Raw genomic sequence first — 24672 nt, 5'->3', positions numbered from 1 at the left:
TGCAATCAAAGGAAGGAGCCGTGTAAATCAATGGAGACATGTGCTGGAATGAATTGTGATGGAATTTGGACTGGTCAAAGCAGTAGGTGAATGAAGGAACATGTGCTGAAATTGAAATAACAAATTGAAGAAACCGTGCAAGAGTTAGGCAAGAGTTAGGCAAGAAGTTAGGCATGTTGGACTTGGTTGTTTGGTTTGAATTACTAAACCAATTGAATAAAATAAAGAAAGAGGAATGCAATGCAAGACACAAAATAAAGAAAAAGGAATGCAAGTGGCCGAAAATGAGTGTGAAAGCAAGATTGAAGACTTGGTTGTTGGGTGTGAATGCAAAACCAATTGAATGAGAGATGAAGTAGCCAAGATGTTTGGCTATAAAATGAGGTGCACACCGAAGCTTTAGAAGAGAACAATTAGAGAAGGAATTGAGGACAATTGAGGACAACTCAATCTTAGAAAAACACTTGTCAACACACACAATTTTCTGCTATGTACTTGAAAGAATTAGCTCCTTTTTGTCTTAAGAAATTTTGTTTCTCCTTTTAAGTTTCAAAGCTTTGTTGTTTTAGCATTTTTTTAGTGTATTAATATTTGTTCTAGAATTGTATTTCATTGAGTGTAATACCTTAATTTCCATTAAGTTACTAGTTTGTTTCATTTCTAGTTTGTTTCATTTCTAGTTTGTTTCATTACTAGTTTGTTTCATTATTAGTTTGTTTCATTATTAGTTTGTTTCATTACTAGTTTGTTTCATTATTAGTTTGTTTCATACAATAAAAGAAATTGTTTTAGAAGTTTTTAATCAAGTGTGCTATTTTGTTTCATAAAGAATTGTTTTAGAAGTTCTAAATTAATTGTGTTACCTTAATTTATTGCAAGAAAGGTTTGGTTTTAAGCTTTTGTTTTTGTTTTTGATTTTTTTGAACATCATACGTAGAGAGCAGAGGAATTGTTCTAGAGTTTTTATACGTAAGAAATTGTTCCTTTTCGTTTCAAATTTCAATTGAATCGTGAAAGGACGTTTTCGTTTAGACTTTTCGTTCCCTATTTTATTTAACTTCAGTTTAAAGTTTATAGAATACTTTTGAGTTTCTGTTTACTTATTTCGTGTTATTTATTTGTCTTACTTCTTTAAGTTTTCATTTAATAGTGATTACAACTGTTATGTGTTATTTTAAGAATTCATGATTTAATTACAAAAATGAATTCTAGAATCTTGGTTTTGGGTATTTTAAATTTTCCGTTCATGTTTTGTCGATTACTTTCTAATTTAGTTTAATGCTTAATTTAGTTTTATTAAATTCTAAGTTTAATTTATAAGTCCTTTACATTCCAATCCAACAAACAAAAAAATTCAAAAGACATGAATCTAGTCCATGACTAGTACCCTTTTCCATCCATTGCATATACCATCATTTTATTTTCTCTTTGTGAAGATTTTCACATTTTTTCAACAAGTTTAATTTTAAGCAACTTTCCCTGAGGAGACGATCTAGGAATTTATTCCTAATTATTACACGACATCCTCCTGCACTTGGGATAGCATTAGTGCTACTCATTTTTGAGTGAGTCAACTCTACATAAGTACCTTCACCCTACATGCATAGCAACACCATCATGCATTATATTTCCACCAAATATTCCTCCAATGGATTTCAAACCAGATATAATTCAACTTCTCCATACTTTTCATGATTTAGAGAGTGAAAATCCATATGTGTATATTAGAGAGTTTGAAAAGGTTGTTGCTACATTTCATCGTCAACCTAGCACTATAGATATTGTTCGACTTAAGTTCTTTCTTTTCTCACTAAAGGATAAGGCGAAGAGTTGGATGTATTTATTGAGACCACAGTCGATTGGGTCATGGGCTGAGATGACCCAAATCTTTTTCAATAAATACTTTCCTTATCATAAGATTAATAATTTGAAAAGGCAAATCTCAACTTTTACACCAAAGGATAGTGAGACTTTGTATCAAGCATGAGAACATTTTAAAGAGTTACTTAGCTTGTGTCCCCATCATGGTTATGAAAGCTGGCATCTAGTTATCTATTTTTATAAAGGTCTCACTCTTAGCGAGCGTCAATTTGTTGAAATGATGTGTAATTGTGAGTTTTTGCAAAAGGACCTAGATGAAGCAATAGAGTAATTGAATGAACTTGCAAAAAAAGCTCACAGTTGGATAGAACCAAATGCTTTTGACAATACCAATCGAGCAGGCTCCAATCAAACTCATTCTAGTGGAGGCATCTATCATCTCAAAGAAGAAGATAACTTGAAGGCAAGGATGGAGGGTCTAACTAGAGAGTTAGAGGCATTGAAAATGAAGGAAACTATGGCAGCTCATTTTATTTCCCAAGTTGATGCCTCTAAACTTTGTTTTATTTGTCAGGGAGCAAATCATCTTGCACAAAATTGCCTAACACTTATTGAGGTGAGAGTAATGTATGAGGAACATTGCAATTCTCTTGGCATGTATAAAAAAACCCTTTTCACCCTACTCAGATACATACAATTTTGGTTGGAGAAATAACCCAAACTTTAGCTAGAACTTTGAGAACCAGCTACCTGCACAACCCCCTAGATCATATCCTACACCATATCATGCATCTTCTTCTAGGAACTCCTTAGAAGATACTTTACATGCTTTTATTGAGGCACATGGTAAAACTAATCAAAAGTTTGAATCTTTGATTATGTAGGTTGTTGAAGAAAACAAGGAGATAAAGAGCCATGTATCCAAGATGATGAGCTACTTGAGTGTGAATGAACATGGCAAGTTCCCTTCTCAACCTCAATCCACACCCCAAGGTCAACATATAGCACAAGAAAATTTGAAAGAGGTTAATGCCATTGTGACAATAAGTGGTAAGTCCTTACACATCCCAACAACTGATAAGCCAAAGGATGTTGAAGAGGGGCAAAGTAATGATAGTACCGAGTTCCCCAAGGAAGCCGAGGTAACTAAGAGCCCAATTAAGGTACCATTTCCTCAAGCTTTAAAATCTAGTATGCAAACTTTGGATTCTAGTAATGAAATCTTGGAGAACCTCAGGTTGGAAAGATTGACCTTCCTCTTTTGCATGTTATTAAACAAGTTCCCACTTATGCAAAAATTCTTAAAGATTTGTGTATAGTTAAGAGGAAGCGCCATGTTAAGACGGTAGTATTTCTGACAGAGCAAGTTAGTGCTCTAATTGAGAGTGAATTCCTCTTAAGTACAAGGATCCTAGTTGTCCAATGATTTCATGTAGTATTGAGAATCATGAGTTTGGAAAAGCCTTACTAGATTTAGGAGCTAGTGTTAATTTGATACCTTATTCCATTTATTTGTAGCTTGGTTTGAGTGAAATTAAGCCTACTTCTATTATGTTTCAGTTGGCTGATCGTTCAATTAAGAAACTGAGAGGGATAGTTGAGGATGTTTTGATCCAAATTGACAAGTTTTATTATCCTGTTGATTTCTTAATTTTGGACACTCAGTAAGTTGTTGAGTCTAACTCTACGGTTCCTCTCATATTAGGTAGACCTTTCCTTGTTGCGGCTAATGCACTTATAAATTGCAGGAATGGGTTGATGAAACTATCTGGGTATGAAGTAAAGGCTTGAGAAAAGAAAGAAAGAAAAGAGCGAGAGAAAAGAGCATACAAACAAAGGTGAGCTTTTTAGGTTTCTCGTACGGGGGCCTGTGCCGCCATGGCTACCCTGGCCCTGCCCGGTGGTCCCGTGCCGGCAATGAAGGCCAGATCTTTTGCGGATTTGGTTATGGCTGTTCCTCAACCCCTCCCTGAAGTTAACCTCCCGATGAGGACCCCAAAGGTCATCGATGGTCAGGTATGTTATATGTTCACCAGGGAAGAAGTGATGCTATCGGTGGCTCCGTTCAAATACTCCTTGGTTTTAAAATTTCTCCGGCAGAGACCTTCTTTAGATGCCATACGGAGTTTTATTAGGCAGAGATGGGGCTTAATAGGAAATGTAGTGGTCTCTTCTATGAGGAAAAACCGTAACGTCTTCGTTCGCCTAACTTCAAAGGATGATTTCAACAAGGCGTTCTCACGCGAGACTTGCGAGATAAATGGAGTGCCTTACAGAGCTTTCCACTGGACTCCGGGATTCATGAAAAATGAGGAAACGCCGTTTGTTCCAGTCTGGGTCATGCTGCTGGGCCTTCCCCCAAACTACTACCATGACTCAATCCTTAAAATAATTACGGCACAGATTGGAAAGTTCATACGGTCTGATAATTCCATGCGGTGTGCGACAAGAACGGACGGAGCGAGAGTTTGCTTAGAGATGGATGCCTCAATACAACATCTGGACTCCTTCTGGATTGGTGCTCCTGGGACGGGTTTCAAACAAGAAGTAGTTTTTGAGACTTTGCCGGCATTTTGTACAAGTTGTAGGATGCAGGGTCACAACAACACAACCTGCAAGAGAGGAAAAAAGAATCGTGTATACCAAAATACAGAAAGGAACAATGATGGTAGGGATTTACGTGAAGTGGGGGGGAATGTAAATGTAGGTGAGGAAGAAAGAATAGAAGCGGACCTGGATGCCATGGAGTTAGTTAAAGTGACGATGGAAGGGGAGGAAATGTTAAAAGAAAAGGAAGACCACCCAGAAAAAAGTAAAAGCCCGATGAGGTTGGAGGGGGAACCCGAAGAACAGGGGTGTGACAGCTTGATCTCCCCTGAGATAATTGTTTGCGTCGAAGGGGAGAACGGGGGAATAGAAGAGCAGGAATTCGTACCAGATAGCATGGTACAAGGGACTTGTGTAATACAAAGTGGGGAATGTAATATTGTAAATGGGGAATGGCTAGGAGATGTGGTGCTAGTAGAGGAAATAGAGGAACAACAAGCACTGTCAGAACCAGAGGAGGAAAGGAGGAATGTGATAACAGGGAGAGAAAAAGAATACCAATCCGAGGAGGATCAGAGTGGATCTAAAAGGAAAAAGAATAAAAGTGGTGTGAAAGCGTCGAGAAGCACCAAACGGGCCATCAACCGGCCTTCCAAATTAAATTTATGATAGGTCCCATTCTGTACTGGAACGTAAGAGGTCTAGGAACCTCAAGAGGAAGGCTGAAGAAGTTGGTAAAGGAATTTAAGCCCAAGGTAGTTGCTTTGCTAGAGACTTTTGTGGATGATAGTAAAATGGGAAGATTAATGAGGCAGTTAGGCTTGGAGGAGGGTAGCTCAAACCAATTGAATGCTGGTAAGATTTGGCTTTTGTGGGAAAAAAATGTGAATGTAACCATTGTACGCATGAGTGATCAGTTTATAACAGTCAAAGTACTCGAAGGGGATTTGGCCCTCAGCATTACTTTTGTTTACGCCAAATGCTATTATGGGCTTCGGAGACAACTCTGGAGGGACTTACAAGAAGATGATCACAGTAATGACCCATGGATGATTCTAGGTGATTTTAACGTAATAAAAAATAATGAGGAATGGAAAGGGGGCTCTCCACGTCCGAGGATAGCATTAGAGGAATTCAATGAATGGATTAATGTGTGTGGTCTGATGGACTTGAATTACGAAGGAAATAGTCTCTCGTGGTGTAATGGGCAGGAAGGTCTAGCTAGGAGCTGGGCTCGTCTGGACAGGGGGATGGTAAATACAAAGTTTTTAGAGTCACTGCCCCACTCCAAGTTAAAGTATCTGGTGCGCAACACATCAGACCATGCCCCGATGATTGTATTGTGCGACCAAAATTCCCAATGGTATGGACAAGCACCTTTTCGATTCCAGCAAATGTGGGTGGAACATGGGGAGTTCCTTACTTGTGTTGAGCAGTGCTGGAAAGCAGAAGGAAGGGGAGGTGGGCTGGAAAATCTAGCGTTTAAAATGAAGCGCTTGAAGCAGGTTTTGAGAATATGGAATAAGGAAATTTTTGGTCATGTCGAATTAAAAATTAAGGAGCTAGAACGGCGGGTCGAATCACTTGAAACCAGTTTGCAGGGAGTTTACGAGGCAGAGGTGGAACAGGATCTCCTAGTGTCTAAAATAGAACTAGATATTTGGCAAAAAAGAGAGGAGTGTTTGACTGCTCAAAGAGCTGGAATTAAATGGTTACGTGAGGGTGATAATAATACCAGATTTTTCCATGCAGTCTTGAAGAGAAGGCAACAGAACCAAGTTACTAAAATGAATAAACCAGATGGCACTTCGCTTAACACCCCTGAAGCTATACACGAGGGTGCAGTCCAATATTTTCAAGAATTTCTAAGTCATAAAGCTGAAGGGGAGCCGCCAGATCTGAGCTCCTTCATTGATCAGGTCATCACAGAAGAAGAGAACAAAGATATTTACAAGAGACTGTCGATGGAAGAAATTTGGCAGGCAATCAATAGCATTCCGGTGAAGAGCAGCCCGGGTCTAGATGGTTTTGGGTCGAGATTTTTCAAAGCTTGCTGGGCCATTGTCAAGGGGGATGTAGAGGAAGCTATTGCAGAACTTTTTGAGGGTAAACAACTTCCAAGGTACTACACGACATCGTATGTGGCTCTTATTCCCAAGGTACAGCAACCAACAGGTTTCGATAAATTTAGGCCAATTAGTCTATGCTCCGTGATTTACAAAGTATGTTCTAAACTTATTGTTGGCCGGTTAACATGTTTATTGCCGAGGTTAATTTCTCAAGAACAAGGAGCTTTCGTCCCCAACAGAAGCATTTTCGAAAGTATTAGCCTAACTCAAGAAATGGCTCGATCTATACACAAAAAGTCGAATGGTGGAAATGTTTTATTGAAAGTAGATATGTCCAAAGCGTATGACCGAGTTAATTGGAAATTTCTGAGGCATGTTTTGGGTGCTTTCGGGTTCGATGAGAAGGTAGGAGAGCTGATTGAAAATTGCATCACGACGTCGTGGTACTCCATTCTACTAAACGGAACCGTAAGGGGTTTTTTCAAGGGAGAAAGGGGACTACGACAGGGGGATCCTCTCTCGCCTTACTTATTTATTCTTATGGAAGAAGTCTTCACAAGAATGCTAAAGAAAAAATTTGAGAGTGGGTTAATAGGAGGCTACTCTCAACCTAGAGGTACGCCTTTAATTTCTCCCAGATGATATTGTGATATTTACAAATGGATCTAAACGGTCTATTAAGGAGTTAGTTAAACTTATTGAGCTGTATGAAAAGTGGTCGGGCCAGCAAGTGAGTAGAGAAAAATCGGCAATAATATTTTTGAAACACATAAGGCAAACCCGAAGAAGGAGCATTCTGCATCTTACTAGTTTTGGGGAGGGATGTTTTCTGATGAAGTATTTAGGGGTAAACATTGTGGAAGGAAGAGTCGCCTTTAGTCAAATGGAAGATCTTGTTAATAAAATTCGAAACAAGGTAAGTGGCTGGAAGACCAGATTGTTGTCAGCGGGTGGAAAACTTATCCTGCTAAAACATGTGCTGTTGAGTTTACCAATTTATCTCCTTTCAGTGGTTCAGGTCCCGAAGTCAGTTTTAAACAGCATCAACCGAATCCTCAGCAATTTTTTTTGGGGAGAATCTGATGGTAGTCCAAAAAGAAAATGGTGTGCTTGGAATAAAATTTGCAAGGCAATAAAAGAAGGACGACTTGGCGTGCGAGAACTTGAGGAGGTCCAAAATTCACTACACATGAAGTTTGCATGGAAGATCATCACGGAAAACTCTTTATGGGCACAATTCTTCAGGGGCAAATACGTGAAGGGCATCCACCTATCCCTTCTAGACAAAACAAAAGTAACAAGATTCTGGAAGATGATAATGAAACAAATTCCACATGTTCTGGAAAGGGCAAGGTGGAAAGTGCGAGATGGTCAAATTTCTTTTTGGTTTGACACGTGGATGGGAACTGGCCCTCTAGTAGACTCCCTTCAACTTACGAAACTCCCAGGTTTAAAACTTCATGACTGTAAACTTGGCAATGAATGGGATATACAGCTCCTGGAGAGGCTGGTGGGAGTGCAAAAAACAAAGGAATTAATCGAAGAACTAGGAAAACCTCGGCAGGGGAAGGATCTGCTGGTGTGGACTCTTGTAATAGATGGTCATTTCACTACCCGGAGTGCCTGGGAATGTCTACGTGTGAGATCATCTGAAACTCCATGGGCGGCGTGGGTGTGGCATGAGACCCTCCCGAAAAAAAATGTCGATTATGGTTTGGAAAGCGTGGCATAACAGCCTAAGTGTGGATGACAGGCTAAGGAGAATCGGGATCCCAGTGGTATCGAAATGCTCGTGCTGTGCTGAAGGAGGCTATGAGGATGTTAATCACGTCTTATATCCCGGGAATTTTGCCCAGAAAATATGGAGGAAATATGCTAACTTATTTGGTCTTCCGTTTCGGGAGTATATCACGTGGAAGGAAAATTTGAATCTATGGTTTAGGCGAGCGTCCAGGAGCTCTTAGATGGGGGTTATCATGGGAATCCTTCCCACCATTATAACGTGGAAACTTTGGACAAGAAGGTGCAGATCACGTATGGAGGGTTATGTGGAATCGATGGAAGAGGTTTGGTTTGTGGTTCGTTTTTGGCTGACGAGACTTTTGAAGGAAACATCTTCCTTTTGAAAGCTTGCCAATGAAGATAAAGAAATACTAAGTGCAATGAACATCAAAATCCTCCCGGTGAAGATGAGACAGGTTCAGGTGGTTAGATGGATAAAACCGAGACAGGGAGAATTCAAGTTAAACACAGATGGGTGCAGCTTGAATAACCCAGGGATTTCAGGAGCAGGGGGTCTTCTACGTGATGAGAAGGGAAATTTAATTTTTGCTTTTTCAACAAACCTTGGCATTGGTAGCAGTTCAGCAGCAGAAATCAAAGCCATCCTCCAAGGGCTGAGAATGTGTCGAGAGAGAAGGATAGGGGGAGTAGTAGTTGAAACTGATTCTCAGATGGTGGTCCAGTGGTTCAGTAAGGATAAGTGTGGAGTGTGGTACCTTGAAGATTTCTGGAAGGAGAGCTGCAGCCTTATGCGAGAAGGAGGGCATTTGATCCAGCACGTCTTCAGGGAAGGAAATTTCCCTGCTGATTTTCTAGCAAAGTTTGGAGCTCAAGGACACAATCAGGTATGGCACAACACCTCGCCATTGCCGTCGAAGTTTCGAGGCCTTATCCGTACGGACAAGCTGAATCTTCCTTACCTACGTATTCGATAGACTCTGTTTTGTTGTGGCATAGATAGTGTTTTGCTGTTCTCTTAAGTGGGTCTTTTGTAATGGCTTCCTCTCTGTAAGTAAGGTTAATCATCAATATACGGACGCCCTGTCCACCTTTTGACAAAAAAAAAAAAAAAACTATCTTTTGGAAACATGACCGTGGAGGTCAACATTTTCCATATTGAGAAACATCCAATAGATGACAAGTGCCACCAAACGTACATGATTGACGCACTCATAGACATGGGAGTTCACACAACTCATGATTTTGATCCCCTTAAATATTTCCTTGTTAATTCTGAGTTTTATACTATTAGTTACTTATCTAATATTGTTGATATTTGTGCTGTTTTTGATAAAATTCAGGATTATGAAACACGGGCATGGTAACCAAAATTTGAGGAGTTGCTTAACAAAGAAGAAAAACAAATTCCTGCAACTATAGAAGCACCAAGAGTGAAATTGAAACTTTTCCCCAAGTCTAAAATCTATAAGGTTAAAATGAAATCGTTTCGTGATAAAAATATTTTTAGGAAGACATTTAAGCCTAATGACCGAATACACTTATATGATTTTAGACTTTATAAACACCTAGGAAAACTTCAGTCTAGGTGGACTAGTCCCTTCGTAGTGAAACATGCTTTGGAAAATGGGGCGGTAGAAATAGAGGATCCTAAGAATGGTCGGATCTTTCAAGTAAATGGTCAACACCTTAAAGAATTAATTGATAGGAAAGTTCCAGAAGTAGAAAACATTCCACTTGTGGATCCGGTCTATCAACCTTGACCACAGCACCCAGGTATGTTTTTCTTTATTTGTTTTGTTTTATTTTTGTTTTCTCTTATTTTATTTCTTTTCCTTTTTGTTTGCTGTTGTTTTCTTTGTTTTTGTTTGTAGGAAAATTTTAGTTTGTCATTTCAGGTTACCATCTTTGGTGCTTAGCGAGCTACCCTCGTCACTCATCAGGTGTATTCTACCCTTTTTAGTTACTCCCCATTCAATTTTGGTTCTCAAACATTGAGGATAATGTTTCATTTAAGTTGGGGATGGTGGTGCAAATTCAGTATTTAAAATGCTTGTTGGAACTCTGTGGCATATTTTTGTATCAATTTTTTGCATCACACGTGCATCCTTTTCACATGTGTACTCATTCTCATTCATATCCATCTTCGTGAATTCACCAAACCCACCATAATCATTTTGTTACTGAAGCATTCATAGAACCCCTAATGCACTTATCCAAACTCTGTGGTAAGATAGTGGTTTGACACATTTAGTTAGAGAACTCTTTTGCTTAAGTATTCATGTGAGTTTGGAGAGGATTGAGAACCTAAAAATGTAGTAAATTGTAATCAGAATTCATTAATCTGTTGAATTGGGCAGCCCACTATGCAAGCACTTTCCTTCATTCATTGCTTGCCGCTCTTTACTACCCATTAAAGCATATTTATACCCAACAATTATCCCATAAATTCTTGCGACATGTTTGTTAGGGGGAATTTTTTGTTTTTAAAATTTTATATGTTCATACCTGATAAGTCTTCCTAGACACATGTCCCTTTCCATATTGTGTGGTAGCTGCACCTTCATTCACTATCATGTGTGTAGTGTGAGAGTCAATAACCCATCTAGCATGCCTCTTTGTGCAACACAGAACACATGATTTGTTTAGCGTGTCCCCTCTACTTTTGACACGTGGCACTCATTTCTGGTTGGGATAGGCTCTACTTTTGGCGCAAATCTTTTGTCATTCCACCTTCCCTTAACCATCACCTCCTTTACTTCTTCTACCTCTCCCACTTCCTTCTTTTTTGCTCTAAGTAACCTTTGTGTTCATTCATTTTCTCCTTTTCTACCTTCAAAGCCTTACATTCTTTGCGTCTTCTTACCTTTCTCTCTCATACCTTCGAATCTTGTCACCCTTTTAGTTAAATGGCCCTAAGAAATGCTTCCTACCATGCTCCCTGGTCTTCTCAATCATGTCGGTCCCTAGATAGGTCTTGTGGGGCTTACTCTTCATGGCCTATAGCCTTTGAGGGAGTCACTGGATTAACACCATCACCACCAGTCAAATGGAGTTGGTATTAATGTGGGAGTGGTATGGTATCCCTAAGTAGGAAAGGATGACCCTTCCTGATTTTTGGAGTGACATTGTGATAACCCGATAAGGTGAAGCATGAGCCATAATTTATATTTTTGGCCTTAGAAATTAAGGACCCTAGTGATTTAAGGGAAGAAGAGGCCTTAGAAGATTAATTGTGAATTTTAGCCCTAAAAACCCTTAGTGTAATTCGGCCCATAAGGAAAACCCAAGCCCATTTGGACTTCAGCCCAAGATTCAAACCTTAACTGTATCTAGTCTTGATAATGGGCTAAGGGGGAGAGAAGAGTGTTGGGAAGCCCAAGGGAAGACTTGAACACCTAACCCTAGTAGCATTGCCATTTGCCAGTCAAGCAAGGATACTTCTAGAAGAATGAAATGATGAGATGCATAGGGAAAACCAAGAGGCACTCGGCCAAGCAATCCCACATGATTGGTGGGGATTTTCAAGAGAGATATGCATAGGGAAGTGGTGCCTAGGGAAGACTAAGGGGATTTTCAAGAAGGATTGGAGGGGAAAGCCAAGGGACAAGAAGGATTTTTTATTTTTCCTCCTAACACACACCCACTCATGTGTTTTTCTCAGATTTCGCCACTTGTCAACTATGTACAGTATTCTAGAAGGAATAGAAGAAAATATTTGCACAAAAGATCATCTTAACCCCAAATTTTTGGCAACTACACTCAAGGGCACACACTCACTCGCCACTTGTCAAGTTAGGGTTACAAAAAGAAGCTTTAGGAAGTGGAAGGTCACCTAGGGAATAAGCATGGAAGAGGAAAGATCTTCATGGGGAAAAGAGAGAGAGGGGCGGCGTCTAGAAGCCACCACATGCCTTAGCATGTGGCATCCATGCAACATCTCATTTTGGAAAAAGAAAGAGACTAGTGGATGATTTTACTTAGTTGCCCTAAGGTTCATTGCACTTGGATGTATGTGAGAGGGGTATTTGAGGTAATCAGCCAAGAGGGGAGGAACCTCACATGCCACCCTAAGCCTTGGTCATTCCCAAGGCAATCTTATGATGGGAACTCAAGAGATATGGAGGCTAAGAGGGAAGGAAGAAGGCAAGCCATTTGTCCTTCATGCATTAGGTCTCAAGTGATCAATAGGGTTTTGTGAGAGAGTTTTATATAAAGGGGAGAGAGCCACACATTTCTCTTTTGCCATTTTCAAACCTCTAATGCTCTCACCCTCTCCATTTTTCTCTCACACAAACACTCAAAGGATTTCTCACTTTCTTACACTTTCCTTCAAACCAAACAAGGGAAACTACTTTGAAGAGGAGATTTCGGCTTCGCAAAGAGGGGGCATGGTGAGACTTTGTTTCTTGATTCAAGCACACACCCATACTCAACACACTTTCAACTCATGGAGATGAGAATCTCTAATGGGTTTGGTTTTGCCCAAGTACTCACGATTTCACACTTGTTCTTAAGGATCCAACTAGGGTTTCCTAGGGTTTAGTCTAAGCCAAATGATGAGGAGTGCAAATCCTTCATGTATTCAACCAAATCCTTGTCTTTTCACCCTATTTTGAGTTATGGAGAAGAACACAAGAAAAAAGAAAGTTTCTTCACTCAAAACCCTAAAAGCCGAATGGCTTATTGGTGTTTAAACTCTAGTGGTAGCCTTAGCAATCACACACACTCAAGCATCATGGATTAGGGTTTTTGGAACCCTCATTCTAACTAGTTACACTTCGATTTATAGCTTGCTATTTGTTACTCTAAGTGGATTTTTTTTGTAAGTATACACTCAAATTACTTTTGGTTAAGACATGTGTACTTTTGTGTAAATCTCTTGTTTGTTTCTATTATTTTGGTTACTATTCTTGTTTGTTTGATTGAATACTCTTACATGAACTTGGAATATGATTATTGAATGACTAATGTGAATTGGTTTGTGATGAAAAATGGTAATAAGATACCTTGCATGTTTCGGTTTTAAGGAAGATGATGTTGATATTTTAAGACCTTCGATGATTCGGCTTTACCCTACTTTGAGTGACTTGGATCTTATTCCAATGGTATGATTTCATGTCTTGTTTTAATATGCTATGGTTTCTAAGCATTTTGGATGAAGTTTGGAGTATGTTTAAGTGATGATTTTCCATGTTCTTGTACATACATGTTATAGCCAAGGCTAGTTTACCAATTCCATGCTTGTGTTTCAATATCTTATGAGTTCTATGTTATCATGTTATGAATTAAACATATTATACTCAGTTATTTCATGCATGGTATCTCATTGGGAATATGTCAAGTACTAGCACACATGTCTTAAGTCTCATGTCACATGCATTTGGTAAGAGTGATTTCAAAGAAAAACGTTTTCAAGAACAAAAAGGGTTTTTTGGAAATGAAATAATGTTTTAAAAAGTTTATCACGATTCCAAATGCTAGGGTATGGGAATGTCCTAGTGGAACTCCTTTGTCTACTTTGGAGTGCTTAAGAAAATAGTGGTAACCCCTAGGTCGACAAAGATTTGTCGACGTGCCTCGAATGGATTCTTTTTAAAGAATGCCAAAGCGAAGTAGCGCCAATGCTAGTGGGTGCATAAGGCATGTAACCCGACAAAGTATTATTGAGTTAATAAGTTAAGTTATGTTTAAGATGTAGTCATCACGGTGCACGGACCGGTGATAGTGTGGTAACTAGCAGGAACACGTGGTACATAGGAGAGCCATAATGTATCCACATGTGTTACAAGAATAAGGCGATGCGCCTACACGATATGATATGGATCACATGATATGAATCATGCGATATGATACAATATGATATGAAAAAGATCATATGAAATGAATCATGTGATATGATATGATATGTTCCGGATCACGTGATTAACTAAGATATGAATAATGATGAAAGTATGTTTTTTTTCAAAAATGTTAAGTCTCTGTTACAAGTTTTAAAACCGGTCAATGCATAAGTCACAGTTTCGTTTTAGTCATGAGTTATGTACATGTCCATGCATGCATTGCATGATATACCTCTTGTATGCATGTGTTAACTGTAGTATGTTGTGTGATTACTTGCTGAGATTTCTTGAAATCTCACTGTTGCAATTCTTCCACTAACATTCCTATCCCATAATATTAGAAGTTGTTACAGGATTAGAAGGCAATGCCGATGACCAAGAGGAAGAGAACTGCACCTCCTCTTCGAGAGAGAATCGTGCCTAAGATGGGCATAAGTAGGCCAGAGCCGACTATTTTGGAGCATCTGGAGGCTATAGATTAGAAGATCTCTAAGATCCTCCAGCTTATTGAGGAGGTCCGATGCCTCAATAACAGAGATAAGGACCAGGTTTTGGAAAAGGGGGTGAAGGACGAACTGCTATAAATATAAGAGAAAGAGAGAGAGAGAGAGAGAGAGGAGAGATGCCTAGTGTTGGGACTCCATTTCCCATGAGGGGAAATGTTTTGGAACTTGATATATTTTAAGGAATATTTGGTCCCATGTTTTGGGAGACACAGACTCGTATTATCTTTTGAAAACTCTCTTTGTTTATCGATGACAATGATGAGACAAAGTTTGGAAAAAGTTTTTTTTTGTACCATGTACTATGCAATTGCCTGCGACATTGCTTAGATCTCTTTACCTTTTTACTATTTTATGTTGAATGTTTATTGCATACTACTAGAATATCTAGGAGCATTGCATATTATCTGTTATGTACAAGGGGTGTGTATCATTGTGTTACATGTCTCGGCATCTCAGTCACTGTCAAATCCCAAGTGGAGGCTTGTGGCGCCATAGACATTGTCAACACTGAGTAGGTTGTTGAACATGTTGGGCTTTATAATGACATATTCTTAATGGGGTTGAGACTCCCCTTCTGTCACCCACTCCATGACATTTTGGCCTATTTGGGCATGGCCCCTTCTAGTTCTTGGCCAATGCTTGGAGGATCATGCCATCTTGCTATATTATTTTGAGGCAGGCATTAGAGGCCGTGGGAAAAGAGAAGGCTAACTTCACTACTTGCAAATTCTTCAATGTCCACGACGTTAGATAGCACAATGAGAACTAGTGTAGCTTCGGTTCACAAATGGGCTATCGGGTTGTGCACATGGAATCTCATTACTCTTATGTCATGAATTGGAAATGAAAGTTCTTTTTCATTTCTATAGTTGGTTAGGAGTTTTCTTGTGAGGCCCTTTAGGCATTCTATTCCTAATAGTTGCAACTTCAAAGTCACTACCACCAGGAGAGAGATGGAGCATTTGAACCTTATTTACATATGGGTTAGGGAAGACCCAAACTCTATCAAATCTTATGTGATATTTACTTAGGAGAATATTGACCATTTCTTGTTGGTATCAAATCAGTTGCGTGTTGTAGGTCGCCAGATTCCTGGTTCAGTGGGTTTGATGCCCTTTCGTGGGAGTAAGAGATATGTCCCTACCCCATCAGACACAAAAGGAAAAATGCCCTATATAGAGGGTGATTGAGTATGTGGTGGGTAATGCCTCCATCATGACCCTACTTGTCAAGAGGGGGCACAGAGCATCCTTGGCCACCAATTGCCCCCTTTATCTGGGAACTGTCAAGAAACCAAGCAGTCACCCCCCACTGTTACATCCTGATCACCTTGTGGATGTGATTAACCAAGAGGCCTAAGATTTGGATTCATTCTTGGACTCTACATTTTTCAAAACAATTCAAGACGTCTTCCCGGGTTCTTATCCTGAAGTATTGTGTGACGCCCCCAATCCCCACTTGGGACTTGGAGGATATAAAAGTGTTGGGACATGTAATACTAAGCTACATACCCTCGTACATGATAGATAATAAGCAAAGCACCTAGTATGATTCTAGCAGTATACAATTATCACAGCGGAATAAGTGATTCAATAAAATATTTTACCAGAATAAACTAATATCAGAACTTCATTAGTAACTTAAAGCATACATTATGGCAAAAGGATGAGTAGTGGACATACATTTGGTAGGGAGTTTCCTTCAATGCCACTTGCGTGTCTTCTGGGAAATTAGTGAACTTTGGAACAAAGTCTAGTAGGATTTGTCCCTTCATGGTGCTTCTTGGAATTGAGGTGGAACTCAATAAGCTCAATTGACCAGTTCACTAGTCGACCAAATGTGTCAGGCATGTGTAGGACGTTCTTCAAAGGGGCTTCTATCAGGACCCTCACTACATGGACCTTGAAGTAGTGCCTTAGTCGACAAGCTGCCACCACCAAAGCTAATGCTAGGAACTCCATTTATGGGTAGCCTGTTTCCCCTCCCTGAAGGCCCCACTCGTGTAATACACTAGGCTCTACTTCCTTTCTTCTTACCTAACTTGCACGACACATACCACTTCCAATATAACCAAATACAAATAGAGGGTCTCCCCTAATTTGGTTTGACTCAGGAGGGAATGGTTGGATAGGCATGCCTTTAAATGCTTGAACTCCTTGTCACATTCATCATCCCAATTTCAAGTCCTCCATAACACCCAAAAGAATGGCAAGCACTTGTCAGTTGATCTTGACAAGAACCGCCCTAATTTTTTTGCCAGCTTCTATGCTTCGTTTAGGCTTCGAGTGGGTTTCATTTGTATTATCTCCTTGATCTTTGTTGGATTGGCTTCAATTTCTCAACTCTTACACCATGAAATCCAGGAACTTGTCTAATTCCACACCGAAGGCACATTTGGCCAAACTAAGTTTCATCTTATATTTTTGCAATGCAACAAAGCTTCTTGCAAGTTTGCTATGTGGGGGTCCACTTCTTTTCTCTTAACCAGCAAATCATCTACGTAGACCTCTATATTGTGTCCAATATGCTCTTTGAACATGCGATTAGCTAGCCTCTTATATGTTGCCCTTCATTTTTTAGGTCAAATGACATTACTTGATAGCACTGGAGCCCTAATCTATTATGAAGGATGTTTTTTCTTAGTCACCTTCACACATCCGTATCTGGTTATAGTCGGAATAGGTGTCCATAAAACTCAACATCCAATGGCTTGTTGTTGAGCTAATTATCAAGTCGATCCATTGTAGAGGAAAACTATCTTTTGGGCATGCCTTTTTTAGATCAATGAAATCTACACATATCTGCCACTTACTGTTCATCTTCTTTACTAACACGCAATTTGAGAGTCATTCCAGGTAATTAGCCTCTTAGATTTACCCTACCTCTAAGAGGCGTTCCACCTCCTTTATGATTGCTATGTACTTCTCCGCTTCTACATCAATTTCTTGGCCTCCAAATAAATGCATAGGCGGTGCTCTATCACCTCTACATCTATGCGAGACATGTCCTCATGATTCCATGTGAATAAGTCTCTATGCTTGATAAGGAGCAGTTTCAGCTGTTCCCTGAGTTTCAATGTCATTTGAGTCCTTATCTAGGCTGTCGCATTGTTTGGTGTGGATACAAAGCAACTAACTCCAAGGGCTCAGTGGCCTTTCCTTGCTTCAGATTTCCCTAGTCCCAAGTCTCTATTGATCTCTCAATGAGCTCTGATGGTGGAGGAGTTACTTCTTCACCCTCTCCTTCTTCAGTGGTTCGAACCTCCACACCCATGTTCTTCATTTTTAGGTAGTAAGTTGAGGTAATTTCCCTCATCTTGTTTAGAAACTTCATTGACACTCGCACTTGTTAGAAACTTTATTTTTAGATGGTAAGTTAAGGTAACTGCCCCCATCTTGTTCAAAGTTAGGCAACTAATGATGGCATTGTACGACTAACAAGCTTTAACCACAAAAATTCTATCACTATTGTAGTCATGCGGGACCCTACTCTTATTGTGGCAGGTAATGCCATGGTGTTTACTAGGTGCGTTGTCTCTCTTGAAAATCCCTTTAATGGTGTAGGGACTAGTTGTAGTATGTTTGACTCAATGCCCATCTTCATAAACGTATCTCAGAATAGTACGTCTGCTAAACTCCCGTTGTCGATTAAAACCCTACAGGAGTGAAGTTCACAATGAGTAGAGCCACCACCAATGCGTCATCATGTGAGTACAACACTCCCTCCCAGTCTTTGTTGACGAAAGTTATAGGAGTAGTCTACCTAGTTTTAGTTTGCTTTATGCTGTCGACAGAAAAACTTCTTCATACCTCGCCCTCCTAGCATGATCTTTTCTCACTGAAGATGATGCTCCATCCCCTACAAACTCTTATGCTATGGTTTTGATTTTGTCGAGTGGCTAATTTGGCTTAGTAGAGCTAAGACGAGGGGAGGCCTTATTCACTTTGAGACTCCTCATTGAGTTGTTTGCAATGATCTTGGCAAGCACCCCCTTCAAGCCATGTGTCCCTTCACTTTAAGGCCCTATTATCCCTTTGCAAGTGCTCCATCTTCATAATCGGCTTCTTCGATTCTTTAGTACTTAGACCCCTCATAAAGCTTGATTTGGAGGACTTTAAACTTTGAAGGGAGGGGTATTGCTCTAATATCTGCATTGTATGGATGATTGGTGTAACAGTCAGCCAAAATTTCAACAGATGAATTTCTTTAGACTTTAGAAATCTCATGAAAATCTTAAAAAGGTTTCACAAATCGATCAATCATGCAAGTTTTAGTATGTTAGCATAATCAGTCTCACAACTCACTATGATGCCAAAAATGTAATTTTATTTATTTGAGGTATTTAGAAGTGTGAGGATAAGAAACGGTCTATGACATTAGTCTCACATGAATATTTATGATGGGTGAGCTGAAGTATGCTCCTAGTTTGATTTGAATATTTATGATTTTATGGTGCAAAGTTATATTCACTATTTTTCGATGTGAATAGTGACTCCAATGTAAGTGCATGTACCACTCAGTCTAGTGTTTTCAAGATCACAGTGTGGAATGTCCAAATTAAGTTAGAGAAATTTTGTTTGGAAATTTGGCAAGATCTTGCCACACTTGGTTTCTTGGAGAGGAAACTAGAGGAACTCTTAGACAGCTTTCTGGCCTGCCTTGTTCGACTTTTTTGAAGTTGTTGTAAGTGTTTTCACACGAAGTATAAGTTGTTCCTATTGAGTTTAGTTTCTTTTGGTATAATTTTTGTAAATTTCCATGGTCATTTGATGGGTGAAAAGTTTGTTTCAGTATGAAAGGTCATTCTGGGAGACAGTCTAGATAGTGTGTGATATTTTGATGTTTTTGAAAAAGTTATTGACATGATCCTGGTTTGATATTTTTAAAGTTTATAGTTAAAATTCTGATATAAAATTTTAATTAAGATTCATAGCATGTTATAATTTTTTAATAAGAGTTTTGCATAGATCTCCAAAGTCGGAAAATTTGGAGTATGCAAACAGATTCTATTTTGAATAAGCTTAGGTCTTTTGTTGTGAAAGAATGCTCCAATGGCTTTGATATTCACATATGATCTACATGTTAGGATGTTATTTTGAGTATTTATGGTGTTAATTTTAAAGATATGAATTTTTTATACATGCAAAGGTTTAGATAGGTCATATATTTGAGGTTCTTAGGTAGATCTATATTTTTATACGAATTTTCCCATGTGATCGTAGATTTGATGCTTAGATCTATTCTAGGACTTGATTATTAAGTATATGATGTTGTTAATTTATGATTTATTTCATGAAAGGTTTTGGATCTAATGGCTTGATCAAAACCAAACTACATGGCTTTCGGTTTTAGTGAAAGGGTGAAAATCGATTGTGTTAAGTTAGATTTTGTGATTTTTTGTGGTTTTGGATTGATGATTCAAAGCATGATAGTTTTTAGGAATACGTTACAAATGTATTGAGAGTATGTTATTGAATTTTTGGAGTCCTTGGAGTTGTTTTGAAAAGAGATAAAACCTTGAACATCAAGGGTTGTTCTTAAGGTTAAATACTTGAAGTTTTGTATTGAAGAAATTTGTATTTTTGTAATGTAATTTTTATTGGTTTTTCTAGTATGTTATTTGAGCATAGAATGTGATTTTTTTATGTTGTATATCTCGGTTTTAGAATGAAAGATAGGGTTTGAAAGAATTGCAAGAAAAATCAAGAGTTCTAGCCTATACATCCTATGCATGTTTGACCTAGTTGTGTTATGTTTTAAATTATTCTAATTAGATATTTGGATTTAGGATAGAATTTACATAAGGAATGTAAATTTTGGTCAATTTCAAAGTTAGGGATCCTTGTAAATTGTGGTGAGTTTTGGTGAATTTACATGTCTGCACATATCATGTTATTTATCAAGTCATGTCCAACTTACTCATGTTCACGTTTTGCATTCATACTTTAACTGTCATGCATGTATTTTTAAACTATTAGTTTAAGTTATTTGTTAACTTGCTAAGATTATCAAATCTCACTTGATAGTCCCAACTACCATTGCTCCCGGAATAGTAGATCATGTGCCAGGATCAGAAGAAGCTACAGAGGATAAACTGGAGGAAGTCGATTAGGCAGCAACGAGATGGCGTGGAGCTCATCACTGTGATGCTCCATTTATCTTTTATCTATAGGATTTTGGCTTCCTTGGCCGAGTTTCGCAAGCTAATCAAAGGATTAACCTAATAGTTATCTTAGTCTTTGAATGTACTTAGGGAGTTCTGTCTCCTATAGTCGTCTTATGGTTGCAGATCTTTTGAACATACACTGTAGCTTGAATGCCTATTATCTTCAATTTTTGAAATATATTTTTTTGATGTTTTCAGATATGTCTTATTAGGTATATAGTATTGTTCAAAGAAAAGAATTATCCGCTGTGAATATTGCATATATCTAGATGCATGCTACTTGCATTGCATCCTTAATTGTCATGAATGGGGGTAGATAACCTTGTGTTACATATACTAATGCTTCAAAGTCTATCCAATCCCAAGAAAAATCTATGGGAGTCACAATTGGTCCTATTAAGTAGGTTATCGACCGATAACAGCATTCCCACTAGCTTTGTCATCTCCTCATACTTGTCCATAAGATCACGTAGGCTGTCGTGCATCCTCTTCTTTTCTTCTTGGTTGCTCAAAGTCAGCCCCCCCTTGAGTTGTTTGCAACGATCTTGGCATGCACCCGTTCAAACCCTATGTCCCTTTGCTTTAAGGCCTTGTTATCCCTTTGCAAGGGCTTTATTGCCGTAGTCATCTTCTTTGGTTTCTCCTCCATCTCTGCAAATCTCCTATCCGATCTATTACTCATCTAATCAATCATCCATTGTACTTGCTTCTTGGCCATGGACTGTATGAGGGCGCGTAGTTGTAGGCACCCAGAAAGCACTTCACGAATAAATATTACGATTCCATAGATGGCACCAAACTCCTGATGCAATTTTTAGGGATGCCTGCAACATGCCCTAACGAACTCCAACCAAAAAGGAAAACTCGAGGAACCCAGCATGGGATGTCTCTGATGCTTAAAGTCAACAAGGAGCTTTCTTGATTGCTGATGAATCTAAGAATCAATAGTACATACCTAGTAGGCTATTCATAAGGGTTGAGATACTCTACTATGGAGAAAGCTCTTCACAGGTACGATTCTCAGTGCCCAACTTGGTATGTTGGCATTTGGAGCACGATTTGGCCATTACTAGCATCCATCCAGTGTGGATATCTTGCTTGGAATTATCTCCATAGATTTATATCTTGTAGGGATACAATCAACTAGGTTTCCATGTTAGTGATGCCCTTCTAGAGTTTATCTTTATGGATTGATCTCGATATATATTAGAGGGATATGAACAGTTGAATTTATCCCTAAACCCATATTGTGTATTTGATGTAGCTTAATCTTTTAACCACCCACTATTGTTTCCTTGCCCACTATGGCAGTGTGTTCCTCCATTTCTTGCCTGTGGCTCTTTCCTCGCCACTAAACGTAGTTATTCCCAACAGCCCATATAAACAGTACTATACTCTCTAGCTAGCTTCCCTTAGCGTTTTGTGAATAGTTATCTACTTTTCGTGATGTCTTATTGCTGTAGATTATATCCACCAAGAGTTTGCAGATTTTATTCACCATTCCTATTTCTTCTCGTCTAATTATAGGGTCATTATTCTTCAAAGAACTCACTTTGAGATGTGCTTTTTCTTTACATGCACCTGAAACACTCTCCATTGTGTTTCTTGTCACTTGTTGGTTTCCTCGGTCATCTTTATCTTGAATCTATTGATTTTGTTCTTGGCAGTTGGTGCATTTGAAGCTAAGCTATCATTAGGTTGCTGGATGATCCTTCTATTCTTCTCCTCATAATTCTGAGCCATCGCTGGATCTTTTAAGTGTGAAATCGTAGAAATATCATTTTTACTATGTATTAATGTTGTTGCTCATGTTCTCAAGGTAGCAGTAGGTAATTTAGTATAATGGCCCTGACTTGCATTTTGTCTCCTATAACTGGACCACCACTTGCAAGTTCTTTGGCAATAAGTCTCATCTAGTTTATCACCCATAAACTTATTTTCTCTAATTCAAGTACTATTATATTTGTCCTGCAATAATTATTTGTGAGCATCAGACCTAGGATTACAAAATTATTTCGCCACTATTCCTTTTAGAGAAAGAGAAATGATGTTTGCAATTGTAGAGTGTGCAAGTGTCGTGTAATCTCTTTGAAAAAATGAGGAAATACAAGACCTACATGAAAAAAATTAATTTTTTAATAGTGAATTCCACTCTTTTCCAAAACGATTGTGCAGCGCTTGCACACTCTATGACTGTACGTAACATTACTCATTCCAAAATTAAACGTTGGAGACATTCTGTCTTACAAGCAAACCATAAAGACTATTTTAGTATTTAATTTTTTAAAAAATTTTAATGAATTTTATAACATTTAGTGTACTTATGTGCCTTTACTTTTTTTTTTTTGAAATAGACTTCATGTCATTCAATGAAACCGAAGTTACAGTTGTGATTAATCAATACAGAAAAAAACCCAAATTATCAGCCAGACTACTCATCTATTATGTACCTTTACTTGATTCCTAAAATATAGAGTTAGTTAGGTTATAGCCGCTTAGGGTCCTTACCCAAGTTGAACCAAAAAGTTTACCTAAGTCCAGTGGGTTTGGAATGGAGCATGTCCAAAATCCAATGGAGTAAAGGGCTTGTCAGACTACTTCTAGATCTACCGCAAGTTCTTTTTATTGAAATTCTTAGTGAATGAGTACCCCATGAACATTGTAGCATCCACGTTTGTGAGAAAGTTATAAATAGTTAATTAACTCTTCCTCATCATTGGCGGTAACTCTTCACTACTAACAGTTAATAAACTTTCTAAGGAAAGTTAATTAATCATCACATCTAAAAAAATTTTAAATTAAAATTTTACGTGCGTTAGTAATTTTATGACTATGGAAAATGTGAATGCACAAAAAAACGCCCTCTCTTCTCTATCTTTCTCTACATTTATTAGAGCAATCATTTTAAACTTTTAATTTTGAAGTATGAAATTATTTTAAAAGACTCTAGAAGCCAACTAAGTGATGTAGATGTACAATCACAACAATTTGACATGAACTGTAAAACAAGCAAAGATCTAGGCGTATGAGACATTCGCTATCTTGACATAATTCAAATTAACCTTATCTAACATTGGTATCAGAGCTAGATTGTTCTTCTTGCCACTATGAAAATGATAACATGTTTTTTGATGTTTTGGAATGAGTTTAAAAGTATGCAATTGATAATATATCTTGATTGTTTGAGTTTTGATTTATTTTCAATAGAGGCTATGCTTTGATATGTTTAAGATCAAGTTCACTATATGAAAACATTCTTGATAATGCCAGAAACATGTCCCTTAAATTCAGAGATTTTGTTGCATAAAAAGGGAGAAATCTGAAGCCCTAATTTTAAAGTTCATGTTGGGACTGTTACTTTAAGCCTAATTTTAACCAACAAAATGTTTTTTCCTAGACATTTTATATGGTTAGAAGGTTGGGAAGCTGGATTCATAAGCTTTAAACTAACATATCATCCACTTGATTCGAACTTAAAATGAGGAATTTATGGCCAATTCAAAATGAGGTCTTGTTTGGTTATGCAGTTCAAATAAGATGAGATAAGATATTTTGAATAATAATAAAATTTTTGAGTTAAGATCAAATGAGATAGCTTGTGAAAAAGTGTATATTTAGATAGTGAGATAAGATAAGATAATTTTTATTTTTTAAAATTTGATAAAAGGGTGAGTCCCACCAATGATTGAAAATTATTTAATAATTATTGTGTAATAGTTAAGAATATATTAATAAACAATAATATTTATTATTACTAAAGAAATATTATAATTATAAATATTATAATTACTAAATAAGTATTTCAATATAATTGAATATTGTAATATAAAATTATATTTATTGAAAAATTTGATTTTTTCCCCTAATATTTTTAATTCAAATTACTTCACATCTATTTGTGTATTTAAATATATGGATAGGAGCTGTTAGAAGCCTTAGTACTTGATGTCACAAAAGTTAACCATCCACCTACAGTGCAT

At 38.0% G+C, this 24672-nt stretch overlaps 1 non-coding gene across 1 annotated transcript; it reads right to left on the bottom strand.

Moving 5' to 3' along the window:
* Nucleotides 1–1924: 1924 nt before the first annotated feature.
* LOC122293576 lies at nucleotides 1925–2030 on the bottom strand. The gene has a single exon (XR_006237307.1). It is a non-coding gene; the product is annotated as a small nucleolar RNA R71 (small nucleolar RNA).
* Nucleotides 2031–24672: the final 22642 nt, after the last annotated feature.

This window comes from Carya illinoinensis, chromosome 1, assembly GCF_018687715.1.
Source record: "Carya illinoinensis cultivar Pawnee chromosome 1, C.illinoinensisPawnee_v1, whole genome shotgun sequence".
NCBI lineage: Eukaryota > Viridiplantae > Streptophyta > Magnoliopsida > Fagales > Juglandaceae > Carya > Carya illinoinensis.
This window is presented reverse-complemented; position numbering and strand designations above follow the sequence as displayed.